We start from the raw sequence: 16,790 nt of genomic DNA, 5'->3' as shown, positions 1-16,790 counted from the left end.
TCAACAGGAATATTCAGTATCAACATGTAAGTTTAAGTGTTAATTTGTGTAGTTGAGCCTATTATTTCATATTCCACTCGTCGCACTGCAGTAGTGATTACCTCTGTTTACTGCAAAGACATGAAGAAACTGTAATTATACCAGCATGAAAATGTTCCTACTTCGTCAGCTCTCAGTTTTGTTATCAACTTGCTGTGCTTAAGAGAAGCTGTAAGCCAATTTGTCACTGTAAAAACATAATGATGACTGCAGTTGAAAAGGTATTTTAAGAAAGGTTGATATAATTTCTGTTCTGGAGTAACTATTGAGTTCCTTTGCATAAGTCTTGTACTTTACGTGGAAAGGGAAAACATCGGTCATAACATTAATGCTATGGATCTATTTCCAAGGTTATTTGCTGTCTGTGTGTGTATATTTTAGAGAGTTATAGACAGATACTGCAGATCAGGACCACATATGCATGCCGGTGTAAATGCGGCATGTGTAAATGTACGTGTCCATGAACACACAGAACACGTTCAATGACAAGGAAAACCAATCAGTCTTTACATGCGCTATCAGTAATAATGTGTGTGACCGAGCTGCAGCAGAAGGACAGATTTAGTCTCTGTTTTATTGGGGGCTATTACGGCTCAATTGCGTATTTGCATGACAGGAAATCAACTGTTTAGATTTAATAAATTGTTTAGTTTAGCGGTTCTGTATCATTGGGCATTACTGCACATTTAGATTGCACACAGACTGAAGAGCCTCAAGATGTCTGAATTTTTATATCTAAAGAGAATGGACCTGCTATATTGCTCAAGCTGAAACATCAAGTTGGTTAATGGAAAGGTCAATCGACAAATAATCAATCTAGATAATTTATCAATCATTGTTTAGCTACAATGCCATAAATTCACTGGTACCAGTTTCTCAATTGTGAATACTTTCTTCCATTGCTATGATATCAGTGGTGTAATGTTACTATACATTTACTTGAGTACTGTACTTGAGTACAATTTTGAGGGACATGAATATTTAAATTTTATGCCAATGTTATCTTCTACTTAGAGTCCAATATTGTACTTTTTACTCCAATACATTTATATGACAAAATGTGTTACTTTTTAGATTCACATTACTAATACAAAATATAGATAAACTAATAGGTGATGATATATTATTAAATATTGCACTACCCAGCAGTATATAAAGTCATTCAAAAGAGCTCCACCTTTACCAGCTGCAACATTAAAGTGATGAACACATTAATCCATCAACTATTTTACAATAATATAATTTACATAATTCTGAAAGAGGCCATTCTTTTGCGAAGCTATGTCTTAATATATTTGATGCTAATACTTTTTTACTTTTACTTGAGTAACATTTTGAATGCAGGACTTGTATTTCAACACGGTGGTATTGCTACTTTTACTGAAGTGAAAGATCTGAGTACTTCTTCATCCAGTAAACTGAATATCTTTTGGATTACAGACAAAACAAGCAGTTTAAATGTATGTCCACTTTGGATTTTTGGGAAAAATTATGGAAAAGTTTGATGGGAAAAAACAAACATCATATTAATAAATAATGAATATAATAGTTAGTCGCAGCCCTATAAAAGTGACCGCCATAACTTCCCAGAGCCCAAGGTAACATCTTTCGACCCAGAGATATTCAATGTACGGCGATATAAAACAGAGAAAAGAAGCAAGTCATCACATTCTAGAGGGTGGAACCAGCACATGTTTGCCTTTTTGTTTGAAAAACAAATAGATTATCAAATGAGTTGTTAATGATTTTTTTTTGTCCATTGTTGATTAATTGATTCATATATTAGTATATTAGGATTTTTTGCTGATAGTGATTTATTTTAAAGAACGGTATATAAATGAATGAACTTTTTAAAGCTTTCCAAAATATATTAAGGGAGGAAAGTGTTGGTGTTTGTGTACTGACTGACATGTTTACAGTACATCATACAGTCTGGAACAGGTGGTGGAGAGGAGGACACTGAAGAAACTATCATCCATATTGGATAACCAGGACCACCCTCTCCACCACCTACTGCAGGGACAGCGGAGCACTTTCTCCAACAGAATGATCCAGCTCCGCTGTCATAAGGACAGATACAGGAGAACATTCCTGCCTACTGCTATAAGACTGTACAATAAATCACCTCGGGCCAAATCAAATCGTTAAACCTCTGCACTACTGTTTATTTAGTTGATTTAATATTATTCTGTTCTATTCACTGTGTATATAGTGTGCATTTTTTATATAACATCTTTACTATATTATAACTGTATATATTGTGACATGTGTATCTTTCTTGTATTTTTCTTTTTATATAATATTAAGATTTTTTTACCTGTGACCTATTGCTGCTCTGTAACCTATTGCTGCTTGTAACAAAATAATTTCCCCTCGCGGGATCAATAAAGTTAGTATCTATCTATCTATCTATCTATCTATCATCAGCTAGCCGTCAATGAGATCTGGGGACATACCTGTGCATTGTAACTGCAGGACATGGGACAAGATCAACTGATATTTGGCTATACATATCCCATTTTATTCGTCGTTACAATTAACTATGTATGTTATCTATGCTATCGATTAATCATTGATTTCTCTCTTTTTTATTTTACTGTGCACATCCAACTCCTATCAGAAAGAGAGAAAGAGAGAGAGAGGGAGAGGGAGGAAGAGAGAGAGACACTCAAGTCTATCCAAATATTGCCTCCAGTCCGGTAAGTGTTATGAGTGGGCCTATCATCCAGCACAGGCATACATGAGTAGCCTATTCATTATTCATGTCATTGCAGTTGCCCTGTTATGATACAGTCCTATTTGGAGTGGGCTACCTGATTTGCTCAGCGCGTCCGTCAAAGCAGTGCGTGGCCCTGCGTCGGCTGGCTGTGCGCGCTCATAGGTCGGACCGAGAAGAATCGGAGGGGGAGCAGGCAAAGTGCGCGCCTACGAGACTGCGCGCCGCAAGGAGGGGGAGAGGTCCAGCTGCAAAAAAAAAAAAAAGGAAGAAAAAATACGCCGTGACAATGGCAACATCAAGCATCTCGTAAAAGGTAGATAACAGGCGAGGGGGCGCCGCGAATCGGGAGTTTGAGAGGCGACGGCCCCTGAGAAATAGCGGCGATATTAGGACATGCTGGCTGCCCGATAGCGCGTTTCCTGGAATACGAATTCTTCCGTAATTGAAAATGGAGCGGCGGGGGAGAGGAGAGTCGCGCTGTCTCCATCATTGAGAGGCGCGTCCACCTGCTATTACTGGAGGCCCGGGCTGCTGCCGCTGCTGGTGGCGGGGAGGGTGGGGGGGGAACATGCAGGGGAAGTGTTTGCATTTCGGGGGAAAGACGCATCTCTGATACTACTGTCCAAAGCGGCCGAGAAGGATCCCATTGCGACGGGGGAAAAACGCAGTTTGGGCGCATACGCTCTGGAGGTAGGCAGTGAAAACGTTATTATGCTGCTATTTCAGCGTGCCGTGTGTATTTGAATAGCGAGCGAGCTCTGTTAGGTATGCACATGACAGCTTGATTTATACACACACTGATTTATATCCCTGCTTTGCCTGATTCGATCTGATCGGACATTTTAGTCAAAGGGAGAACACACCAAGCATGCGGTGTAGTAGCTGCTCTGCCTCCTTGGGACAGCTGTCGTAGCCTACATTCATTCGTCTCTGCTCCATCGATTACCCATTCCCTGCGAAAAAATACCCCCACTTATTCAAAACACATGCACTGACCTATTCGCTTTAGGCTCGGAAATTCAACACGAATACAGATGCCACGTGTGGTTGTTCATATTGAAGCCAGTTGCCCTGCACTGTTTGTGTGTTTTGAAGGCAAACAGTGGCCTGTGGACGTCATTTTGAATCAACGCTATGCATCCCGAGCAGTGCTGCCCCAAAATGAATAAGAAATGAATAAAGGGGGGAATAATCTATGGTCCAAACTAATGAATGATTCATGAATGGGCTATTGAAACCCAATGGGATAACACATCATCTTACAGCTAGGCCCCTCCACTGTGATAAGGCGAATAAATGATGCATAAACGGTTTATAAGCACACATTCCTAAAATTGGCCTAAACACCATGATGGCAGAGCACACACAGGTGCACCAAGGAATGTGTGAATAGCTGCACTGTCGGGTCACTAGATCAGTGGCGTGCTGTGTCTGTGCTCCCCTTTAAGGATGCCTCATGACAGATGTTTACTGGATGTCCCAGTCAGCCACACTGCGAGCCAGACAAGCCATGCTAGAGAATAATGAGCTGCAGCCCATAATAACAGCCTCTGTGCTGTGGTTATGTGGAGGTGTTAGAATCAGTTGTTAACTTTGTTTTAAACCAGGTTTTAATTGGATTACATTTTTAATTAGATAGACATTTCCTTGGCTGATGTTTATTGGAATGCGTTGTAAAATGGGATTTTCAAATTCAAATAAGACCATGGTGAAATTTATTGCCACAATTAATGATCTGCACTGCACTCAGCTATTATTGACCTGACATGACTTGGTTGGATTTCTGTTTTGGAGCTTTTACTAGCCTATTTGACAGGGTGTTTTGGACTTTTTAGCATGCATTGGGTACCTGTTGAGATTTGTTTAGTAAATTAAATGTCATGCTAAACTTGTGGGGCAGCCTGTCACTGCCCTCTCCTTCTCTAATGTGAGGACAGCAGTTGAAACCAGATGGAAGGCCATGCATTGATTAAGTCAAAGAGAGCCTTTAAGAGGGCCAAATTGAGTTGACACGTTGATGTGGGTGTCATTAACATACATGATAATGTGTGCCGTCATTGAGCCCGAGGCTATGTGACGTGTGGCAGGGGGGAAAGCCTCCGTGCTCTGGTCGCCTGTCCTTGTTTGCAGATCATAGATGCGGAAAATAACAAGAGCTATCATATCAACCTGTGTCTTCATATTGTGATGAGCCACCGAGCTCGCTGTGGAAGGTTTGTCTTAACAGCATTCGCCATTCACATCTCCTCCTGGTCAGTCTCATTGCTTTCACTGTGCCATTCTCTGTTCAGTTTCCTATTGGGTGAGAAATTGAGTCCAATGACACATTTCGACACCATGCTTCTGTTCCACAGTAGCAAGGACAGCGCTGGAAGGTTTTCTGAAAATGTGTTTCAAATGCTTTTCCGAGCGTTATGTTGCAGCAATAAAAACCAGCAGCTTGTGTACATAGTCTCTTATCTTCCCGTGCCCATGTGTGCTCTGTGGCTTCTCCTCTGCTTCAGCCTTAGGTACATGTGTTGGGCCTCTAGTACCCCGTCTGTTGAACGGGACAGAGTCTCAATTACACAGAATGAACTGATCCCCATCAATCATCGCCTTTTCTGTTAGTCACAAATGTCATGTTTCTGATTGAATATTTTACACCTTGCATGTTCTAATCACTATAATGCATGATAAGGATGCAACACAATGCGGTGTGGCAAATGGTTATTTGTGTGACTGATCATTTTTTAGTAAATAGGTATTGATAGTTAGCACTACAAGTTCTGACTTTTACAAATGTCAGAATACAGAACATCTTGTTAAGCACATACCGTGAGGGCTTTTCCTGCCGATATGGAGCCCTGCTGTGTTTTAGCTCTGCAGTTTTTTTTCTGCACATTGTGTTGCTACAGCATGGAAGCGCCGTGGCTCTGTCCCAGCCTATGTAGAAGCACGCTGAACTCATATGTTTAAGCACACTGTGTTTATGTCCGGCCACTGTATGCAGAGGCCTGCTGCGTGGACCCCAGCCCTGTGTTTGGGCTGTGACATGCTGGCTGCGGCCCAGCGGAGACGGTCTTTCTCTGTGCTGCTGCCGCTGCTGAGTTCTGTAATTAAAGGCAGAGGTAAGTCCAGGGGAGAAGGCTGGGCTCTGATTGCTTTTCATGGCCGCGAGGAGAGAGCTGCAGCGTGTCCTGAGGGACTGAGGCACTGCTGAGCTCTTTGCTGCCTGCTCTGCCCCCCAGACGGGAGCTGTTCCAGGAAGAGACACGCATTTGTGCTCGCATGCTACTGGCATGCTCATGCACACACGTAAACACACTCCAATGCATCCTGCTGCACACACACATACCACAGTGGCTGAGAGAGGCAAAAAATTACATCTGTAGCTGACAGGCAAACTGCGCTAATCTACTTTAAAGAATGCCCCGTTTTAGGAAATATGTGTCAGTACGAGGCGTGAGGCACTGAGGCAAAACTGTTACAGCCCAGTCATGTAATGAATTAAAAACAGCGCAATCAGAAAGACATTAAGGATCCCTCCCTCGATTGGCTGCTGGCCGGTATAGACAGAGCCGAGCTCAGCGTAGTTGTGAGCAGAGGCTGCCTGTGGTTGTCTTGGACCAGTGCTCTGCAGGGGGAGCTGTGCCTCCCCACCCACCCCCTCCCTCCCTCCATAGCAGCAGCCAAACTGACGAGGGCTGCTCTGCACTCTGAGGGCCTGGCAAACGTGGACATGCTCACATATAGGATCTGGGCGGGCCCCAGCACTTTTAGGGGAAAAATGGCCTCAGAGCTCTCCTCTCCTCTTTCTCTGGATTCATTCATGACAGCTGGCTGGTTAAAGTACACCAAGGGTTTAAACCATCACTTGCCTTACAAGTCCTATCAGAGAAATTCCTGTCGAAGGCGGAAGCCACAGTACTTTGAGGATCGGAGGTTTAAAAAAGAGGGAGAGAAAAAGGCGGGTTAGATGCAATTTAAATGCCAAGTCCAGCCACGTTTTCACACCGTGGTCATGAATTAGTTCTGCCATGATAATTAAAGTAATGCATCAGGATTTCTGCCATTAACAAATAAAAGTCCAATTAAAATGAGGTCTATTAAACCACTCTCCGCGTTGCCTACTTGATCTCAATATGTAGGCTGGTGGCCACTGGGACCGTGAGCACGCAGGCTTGACGTTCATAGCTCATTTCCTGCTTCCACATCAGACCCTTATATTGCAGATGGATAGATAATGTGAAATTTCCCCTGTTCTGCTCACACTCTCCCGGGCCCCCTTGTATTTCAACTCATGGGATTCTTGAAACAGATAGTGAGATGTGATGCTGGGAAATTTTAGAAGGAGCAGAAAGAGGTTGGGTTTTAATGCAGTGGACACAGGTGCACTGACATGAATGGTGTGAAAGCAGCATATTCACAACATGACTCGGGAGAGAGGAAGCTATATGACGGGGCTGGATTTTAATTGGTTTCACACAGTGCGCTCCCATGTATTGTTCCCTTTGTAATGGCACACACAGTGGCAATAACAGCTCTGTTTTTTGTTATATAATAACACTAATAGATTCATCGCCCCTTGTCTAATTTGAACATGTTTTATTTTTTTTCGCAAAATTCCTTATGTATGAGCTGGAGGTGCTGCATATACATGTTGCGCTAGAAGTACTGTCTGTCAGGGTCCTGAATGCTGGAATAATAAGCCACCTTCATTAGCCTTATCTTTGATTTGGTGGATGGAAAGGGGGGGGGGGGGGGGGGGGGGGGTAGGGTGTACTATAAGAGAGGAGAAAACAGAGGAGCTGCAGAGGAGAGGGGGCTGGACCTGGTGGGAAGATTAGAGGAAGGGCTGGACAGACAGAGGGAGAGGGGACAGAAAAAAGGGAGAGACATTGTTACTGTTGGTGGTGGGGGGTTCAGGGTGCGTCCTCCCAGCACAGCCGGTTGGAACAAACAAACGGTCGCGAGACAGACAGTGTTGTCTCTAATGGGAGAGAAGCTGGCTGTGCCCTGGATGTTTCCCTGCACCTTTCATTTTCTAAATGCTGTTTTGTCTGTTCACCACTTAACAAGCCACCAGTGCCTCAGAAAGGAACCACGCTTTATTTGCTGCTGAACATAATTACCAGCCATTCAAGACGGGCTTGTTTGCTACTCTAAACGACGTCGTGAATTTATGTACAAATATGAGACAGGCTGTATTTTGCTGTAAATCTTTTCACCGCGCACAACTTGAGTGTTTGAAATGTATGGCGTTGCCAGCGTTCGGTCTAAGATTCGCCGTGATTCATTTCACTTTAATTGTGCTGCTGTTTGTGGAGACTGCGCCATTTGCGCCCTAATCAAACATTAGTGATAATGGAATTGAATAGCTGTTTTTTTCACACTGCAACGGTTCATGTGGAAAGCAGAATGACAAAAGCCTGTTGCAATAGTCTTTCTGTCAGATACAGTCAGCTGACGAACGACGCTTTACTTTCCATTTGCCATCGCCCGCCACAGGCTAAACACAATCCATGCGCGACACATCTAAGCAGAAGTCAAATGAGAAATGTTTTTGAATATCTTAACACAGAGAATGTGAATTGGATTGCATACATGAATTTCAAGTTGGATTTGACCCTGATCTGTTGGATGATGTTGCTGATGATACAACAGCATGACTGCTATTCTACTACGGGTAATAATTATAATCATTCACAGCTAGTGGTCCTCGTCACAGGAGTGGGGCACAATGGAAATAATAATTAGGACTTCTCATTTCAGATGCATCGCAGAAGGGTGTATGAAGTGTGTAGTGTGGCTCTTTGACTTCTAGGATGTACAGCTGTGTGTATACTTGCTTGTTTCCCTGTGTGTGTTAGCCCCAGTAAGAATGACTGCTGGCTCTGGGGTTTTCTTCAGCTTGGTGACTGTTATTTCTCACACACGCACACACACACACACACACACACACACACACACACACACACACACACACACACACACACACACACGTTTTACATTATGACCCAGTATGTGCTGTCAAACACAAATAGCCAATTGTAACATAAAGATACACAAAGGGGCAGGATGCCTGCCTCACGTTCATTCTCAGTGACGTACTGGAGCTATGTCATGCCTAAATAGTCATTTTTCAACTCACCATCTCTCAGTGCTCTTCTTACCCATTTGCCCAAGTCATCATTCAGCGGCACTGTCAGAACACAGTCCACATTTATCACAGTTGAGCCAGTAAAATGCTCTCCAGAAGGAGTCAAATATGCATCTCAGCATAACCACCGCTGATAAAAAAGCTAATTCATCATTTAGTCACACAAAGCCTCAGAGATTCTTTGTCATATCTTGTATACTGTTGGAATTCAGGATATTTGGATTTTGCTGATTAATTTCCAGGCTTTCTAATACCAATGTTGGTATTTTGATTAGCTTTTTGAATAAAGAACATTTATTTTTCAATGTATGTACATAATATTTAATTTTGTAATATATTTGTTTTTCTGTTGCACTGTCAAAAAAAGACCAAACATTAACAATAACATTATAGGATGAATTAAGGACTATTATGGTTCGGGCTAGTTATTGAACCTTTCTGACCTTTTTAACTTTTTGTTTCATGTGTCAAGAATTGAAGACACTGAATGCTTTGTCAGATCCTTTGTGTTGTAGGATGCATTTGCTGATTAGAATCATACTTTAGTTCACTCTAGACTGTATTATTGAAGTAAGTTCTTGTTTGGTTGCTTTGTGTTAGGACTTTAGGGTTGATCTATAAGTCAATTGTTTGCCTAGTCAATCGACAGTAAAAAAATCTTCTTTTTCAAGCTAAATTGGCAAATATTCCCAAGTTTCAATGCCTAAATTGTGAGGAACTGCTGTTTATTCTTGTCCACTTTTAAAACAAACAGAATATCTTCAGGTTTTGGACCGTCAGTCAGAAAAAAACAAGCAATCTAAAGATACCACTTTAGGCTCTATGAAATTTTGATGGATCCCTGTTTTCTCACTTTTTATAGACAAAACAATTAATTGAGAAAATAGTCAGCAGATTAGTTGATAATGAAAATAAACATTGATTTTAGTCCAAGGCAAAACAAACCAAGAAGTCTGACCTTCTTTTAGATAGATACATCTTTTTATATTCCTTAAAGTAGTGAAAAAAAGATTTGTAGATAAACTTTGGTATTTGTACCAAAGCTCGGGTCAAAACACAGTTTTAACGTGATGTTTAGAGTATGAATGTGCAGCAGGAAGTACATTGTTGCCCCTCATCCATATAGTCCAGAAATCTCACATTTCTTTTGCTGTTTCTATTACGGTTATCATACAGGGATGTTTCTGTCACAATGAGCTAAATACTTTGGGAGCATTACAACAGCAGGTATTTTCCTTTTATATTCAAATGACGCTGTGTATAACCCGCTCCTTTGATATCTGGTCTCTGAGGTGTGTATAAATGCTCACGTATGAGCACACCTTTTTTGCCTTTTGTGTGCACTATTTGGGATTTGCTTATGGTTTATTTATGCAGGTAATTCCACTGAGAGAAAGTCTTTGTCAGGGGAGAGCCAGTGTACAGTCTGCATGCATACTTTATAGCCATATGATCTAATAGGTTTAAAACTCACTATCAAAGATGTATGCTGCTGCAGTGTTTGGGCTCCAGTGATGAGGCCTCTGGAGAGGTGGGGTAAGGTATCTATGTGCATAGTGTGTGTATCACAGTGTGTGTGTGTGTGTTTGTGTGTATAAATTAGCTGCCTGAGGGGCAGCCAGTGCTTACAGAAGCCCTCTGTGCTGACTGTTAATCCCGAGGTACATTGAGTCTACCTGGATTTAGTGGACCGGCAGAAAATTAGCAATAACAAAACACCCGTCTGTCTCTCTCCCTCTTCTACTCTACATCTACTGGGACTCCACAGTGAATGCAGTGACAGCCTGCCAAGCAGTCAATAATATGAATTTGTATGTACACATGTGCACATGCTTGTTTGGCCCTCTGAGATGGATGTTTGTTTTTTTGTGCGTGTACGAGTTAGTCCGCATTCATATAGTAATGATAAGATGCTTTTTTCATCTTACGCTGTACAAAAATGATAACAGCGACTACTGTTGTTTGGATAGCACAAAGTACAAGGAACACTTATTCAGAGGACAAAGGCTCCATTGTCGAGAGATAAGAAAAAAAAAAGAGAAATGTAACAGTTTACACTTTGACTCCATCTCTGGGGGCTTTAGGAAATGTTAATTTAAGTTCCCATTATAAAATGTATTTAAATCAGACTAAGAATTAATTCCATTATTCTTGGAGGCAGCTGGGGTTTCTGTATCCGTCGAGACGGTTTGCTGCTCCCTCCTGAGACCTGTGGGTTTTCCCATCACTTTTAAAATCAATTACCTTTCTACCTCCCTCGCCTCTCCAACTCTCTCTAAGTACTCTCCTCATATTCTTCATTAGGAAGCCCACCACTTCACCTATAGCTCATTGTGAATTGGAACTCTGTGTATTTTAAATTGTTCATGGCATATGAGTGCCTCTCTCCGATTTATTAATATGTCTTACATATAGCTGTTGGCCTGCGCAGATTGTTTCGCAGGCGGCTTTTTCTCAGCATCTAGACAATGTCGCTGCCTCAGATAAAAATAGGAAGACAATCTGTGGCTGGGTAAGACCTGTTAGCCTTATGTGACACTAAAGCCACAACAAAGACACTGCTGCTGTGGAGCGGCGGCAGCCCTCGGGAGGGATCAAGTTGTTCTCCCTTGTGCGCCATCTCACAAACATCTCACCGCACTAACTGAGGGGAATAAGCATGGATGGGCTTGACGGCTGCTTCCTATTTTAGTCATCGGCAGGTAGGCGGATGAGTTGAACTGCGGAGGATCTCTGTGCAGCGAAGTCTTCGTCTAATTAGTTTGTCTAATTATGTCTTTGTGCTGGAAATTTCTCAAATTAGTGGTATCGTGCAGAATGTGAGCATGCTCATTATGGTTGTCATGAGAATTGTTGCGGTGGTTGGAGAAGAGAAGAGAAAGGGAGAGGGAGTGTCATTGGAACCAAAAGCTCTCCACGGTCCAATTCCCTTTATCAAATACAAATATCTTGTAATGGGAGATGCTTCGTCCCAGGAATTCACAGGGAAAATGTTACCTGTGAAACACTCAACAAACCCCAAACCCCCCCTCCCGCTTCCTCCCTCCCCTCTTGTGCAGTGTGTGTGTGTGTGTGTGTGGGGGGGGGGGGCTGTGCACCTATTTGTGGCAGACCACAAAAAGGTCCCCTTTGATTTTCCCACCCTGTGTGCCAGCTGCAAGAGTGTCACAGCATCAGGGATGCAAGTGTCTTACAAGACACTTTTTGATTTGCCACAGCCCCCCCCCCCCCCCTCCTCTGAGCTTCTTCTTCTTCTTCTTCTTCTCCCGGCCACCAAGTGAGGACAAGCCTCCTGGATCGCTTTCCATTTCCCTCCCTCCTCTCCACCGCTTCTCCTCTTTCTTCCTCCTTCCTCCCTCTCTATACTTCCTTGTTCTCATTGCTTCCCCACCATCCCTCTTTCTCTCTCTCTCTCTCATCCTCCCTTTTCCTTCTACCTCCCCCCACTCCTGGGCCTACAGTAATTGGTATTCCGAGTGGCAGCTGGGATCCATACAAACACAGCAGACAGAGGGAGAGAGCGAGCGAGGCAGAGTCTGTGAGTGTGTGAGTGTGAGAGGGGGAGAGAGAGAGAGGGAGAGAGAGAGAGAGAGAGAGAGAGAGAGAGACATGGAGGCAGAGAGAAAGAGAAAGCCAGCAAGTCAATACGCTGGTTCATTAGAGCACTGAGTCACAGTGGCCGCTGCCTCGTTTGTTTGTGTTTGTCCAATACTCTGTCTTAAGCAGAGCCCACCGCCTCTGTCCGCTCACACTGGCAAACCTGACAGCAACACACCCCAGGCTGCCTGGCCGCCTGTGATAGGGGCTTTTCTGTGCCTGTGAGTATTTGGACATACCAGCTTATGAAATAATTACCAAATCAATAGCTCCGAATTAAGTCAGGCAAGGCCTTTTCTGATGAGTCTCACCAACACGTTCATGAACGGGGCCAGTATAGAAATTGCCATGATAAATATATTATTCCTGTTATTCCATCCGTTAGATATTCCATAGTTGATTATACGTCAGCAATATGAAATATTTCTGACTGGTTTAACGTGAGGTGTTGATGAGACATTCAGTGGCAGAAAATAGCAGGTCTGATTATGGTGGTGGATGTAAAGAAGACTGCCAGTTCTCTGAAATGAAATTTAGAGATGAGAAAACAGAAACATAAAAACAGAGCAGCTCCATTAGGAAACAAAAATAGGATTCTGCAGTTTTTGAAAATATGAAAGTGGACGTTCCAAAAAACAAGAGGGAGGAGCTGAGAGCAGACCACTTGTCAGGATATTGAAAGAAAGAGAGAAAGATAGAGGCAGGTTAAGAGAACAGGCTGAAATGACCTGTTCCTCTCTCCGAGGCCTGTTTATTTAGGAGGAAATAGTAATATGACGGCGGCTGTGTGGTTGTCTGTCCGGGGCTGCTGGCTCCCAGGACCCTCATGGTGCACAGTGACCTCTCATTACCACTGCTTGAGGGAGCGTGAAACGGAGGAGATCACTCCAAAGGGCAGCTGTGTAGATGCGCCTAACCTTTTAAACCATCGGAATACGTCAACCATACAAATAACTCATTAACCTTATCCATTTAAATGAAAAGCTCCTACTTTTATCCCACACACCCCTGCTTCTCTCCAGTATTAGATTTGTTTAATTGGCCATAGCACATGATGAAAATGGCAAGAACCTTTGCAGTGTGGCGTGGTCAATGTAAGCCTTACAGCAGGGCAATGGGGATTTGGCCCCCTTTGGCCCCGCCACTTAACGAAGTTGGTTTAAGATCTGGGGGCAGGGACAGGAGAAATGGAGGGTTGGGAAAGTGATAGTATGATAGCATGTGTGTGAGTGTTGTTTCGGAGGTGGCCTCCAGCTCTGTCCAGCAGCACAGGAGGGCATTGATTGGAGGAGCTCAATAGCTCGGCCCTTTTAATCACCTCGCTCAGAGGCTGTATTGTCCCACCGGCCCAGAGAATAAGAGCCGCTAATACCCCTGTGCATATGCACACAGCCACTGGCTCCCAGGCTTCTGCGGCCCCTCACAGACCCCTACAGCCACTAATCAATAGGCCTGATTACCAACAGGGAGGCTGAGCGGGCTTTGTTCTCATTTGTCAATGAAGAGCTTGCCCCCCTTTCCAAACATCTTGCCAACTTCTCCTTCGTTTGGACACAATATTGTGTCGTTTGAAGACCACGACTGCGGTGCGATGAGATATGTGACCCGCTGCACCGAGATTTGGATCTGCCGGTGTCAAAAGACTTAAAAGCTCACTTGTTCTCCGAGTCGAGAATAATGGGCTGTTCTGACCCAGTTGTAAAGAAAACATTTAGACTAACACATCAGGCTTCTAAAAATGGCATTTCTCTCACTCTCACTCTCTGCTTTGCACTCTGTCTCGTGTTTTCTCTCTCTCTCTCTCTTTCTCTCTCCCTCGCTCAATCTGTCTCTCTGCCTTCTTGGCTGTCATATCTCTTTATACCGTTTAGAAATGCTGTACATTGTGTTACAGGGTTGTGACTGATAGCCTGCCAATTTCAGCTGTGGCACATCAGAGAGGCTAACCCCCCCCCCCCCCCGAACACAGAGAGACACACATTAAAAGCGTGACAGTGTGCTCCTTTTACTGCTCTCACTGATTCCATACCTCCTGATTAAGTGTTTCACAGTAAAGCTGGGTTTTTATTTATCATTGGTGAAGTCCACTGGAAACACGGTGGCCTGTAAAACCACAACACGCAAGAGTGTCTCGACGCAGGTAAACACAGAAACTCCCTCCCGCTGTCGTTTGAGTGTCGTAGATGTGCTGCAGCTTCACACGATGCAATAGACGAGAATTATTGTTCTCTCGCGTCAGAGATTCTGAGGCCATTTATATTTCCATCTGCGCAGCCTATCAATAAGCCTCTAAGCCAGGTTTCAAAAACTAATAATATCAATGACTTTAAAGGGGAAAACAAATATCAAAGGAAGGCGGCGTATTAGCAACCAGCGATGGTGGGTGAATATTGAGATTTGAGTTTGAGGACGGTCCAAAGGGCGGCTGGCGTTGTCTCCCATGCCCTCCTCATTATTACCCCTCAACACATACAAACACACTGTCGTCTCTGACTGACACTCTGCCTTGTCTCTCTATCTCTGGCCTTTTCCCCCCCTAGCCTCCCTTTTGTCATCCCCCTCTTTCTCCCTCTTTTCCTCTGTGTATCTCCTTTCTTCTCCTTCTGTCCTCTAACGCCCCCCCCTCCCTTCCACCCCACCTGCCCCCGTCCTTTGGTTTTGAAGCCAAGCAAAGGAGTCGCCTTCTGAAGCAACAGGGAAATAATTTGTGGCTCAGAGAACAAAGGGAAATCTTCACTGTGAGAGTAATGGAATGGATTTTTGTGATGTGGAGGAAAACTGTCTCATTTTGAAAAAAAGAAAATACTGATGAAAGATCGCGATTTAAAGAGTAGGATAATACGGGTGTTATATGTGATGGATAAGACGAATCTCGCTCTCTCTCAGCACCAGGATTATTAGATTTAAAGAAAAAAAAAATATTTTACAAAAAGAAAAACATTTGTGCATTAACTATTCATCAGCTGCTTATTATTCATAACTTTATTGTGTCTCCATCATTGTTATTGTATTGTGGTGGAGTTAGCAGTGTTGTAGAAGTTGGAAAATTGCAGCTACTGCATTTTCAGGACTAAAATACTGTTTTAAAAAGGTACAATCTACTGTGGTCACATATTGACTGGAAATTCCTCAAAGCCCTCAACAGACCTCCATGCTCACTTATTGAGCTGTTATCAATGAGCTGCTTTTGTCTTGGCTCAAGAGACCGTGGATGTATTAGCAGGACATTTATTGTGCTAGAAAAGAGGGAATTGGGAAGCCAGAAATTCTGTGGATCTTTCCTATTAACGCTTACTCGTCAGTCTCTGCAACAGATATGTTTTATTATTTGATGTCTCTAACTGTGTAGATTTGTTGTGGCTCCTGATCTCGTGCAGTTATTTTGTTTTTTCCTCGTAGTATATAACCAATGTTGTCTTTTTCTGCTCTCAACAATACTTGTTCTTTGAGATGAAATGAAGAAACTCAAGAAACCGAGTTCTGTCTCTTGACAAAAAGAAAGAAATGTCACAATAGAAATGTCTCCACTTTTTAAAGATGTGCCTCCATTACTTGGAAAATCATTGTGACTCTTCTGTATTCCAGATTTATAAAGTTGTCTGAAAGTGCGTCATCATCATCAAAAATATTTTGAAAAACAACATTTGCAATTATTTCCAAAGAAGGTGAAGTGCGCCCATGATGCATTCAATGACCCCTTTCAGCTTATTGCTTGTTGGCTTTCTGTTAGCTGCAGCAGGTCTACTGATCATTCTAGTGATAATGGCTGCCTAGCTTTCAACAAACAGAAGCAAAGTGTATCTTGACTCTTAGGAACAACTGGACGCACAGACTGATGAAAGTGAAAGTAATTAAAGTAGCAGTCAGTCTGTTCTTTGTCTCACAATCTTGCACAGGACATAAAGTATTGTTGTTATTAATAACATGTTAGCAAACAAATACCCATTCTCACACCGAGACATTGGAGCAACATTAGCATTCATTTGGAGTCGCGTTTCTGTTCACTTGACCTTTTTTTTCCAGTCTCCTTTTCTGTCCTTTTGTCTCCATCGACTGCTGAGAAAAATGGCCTTTGTTCACCTGCTAGTTAACTTTGTTGTCTGTCTGGTGCCAGATGCTGAAGCATGCAGTGTTTTATCAGATCTTTTTAGCTTAAATGATGTTGGTAGGTGTTAATTTGAACTTTGGTTAGTGCTATGCTAACTTAACTGTTTCTCCCTGCTTCCAGTGTTAATGCTAATGGACATGAGAGTGACATTGATCTTTTCATCAGTCAGAAAGAAAGCGATTCAG

The 16,790-nt window shown here is 43.0% G+C and overlaps 1 protein-coding gene across 1 annotated transcript in view; it reads left to right on the top strand.

Annotated features, from left to right (window-relative positions):
- The first annotated feature begins 3,337 nt into the window (after nt 1–3,337).
- nexmifb (neurite extension and migration factor b) overlaps nt 3,338–16,790 on the top strand; it is a 51,314-nt gene continuing 37,861 nt past the window's right edge. The window contains exon 1 of the mRNA XM_068714566.1: nt 3,338–3,448. The gene's annotated coding sequence lies outside the window, so the exon portion shown is untranslated. The remainder of the gene's footprint in view (nt 3,449–16,790) is intronic.

The sequence above is a fragment of the Cebidichthys violaceus genome, unplaced genomic scaffold (genome assembly GCF_023349555.1).
Source record: "Cebidichthys violaceus isolate CVI_PGR_0920_01 unplaced genomic scaffold, fCebVio1.0.p SCAF_2, whole genome shotgun sequence".
In the NCBI taxonomy this organism is placed as follows: Eukaryota; Metazoa; Chordata; class Actinopteri; order Perciformes; family Stichaeidae; genus Cebidichthys; species Cebidichthys violaceus.
The sequence above is the reverse complement of the archived record's forward strand: the minus strand, read 5'-3'. Positions and strand labels throughout refer to the sequence as shown.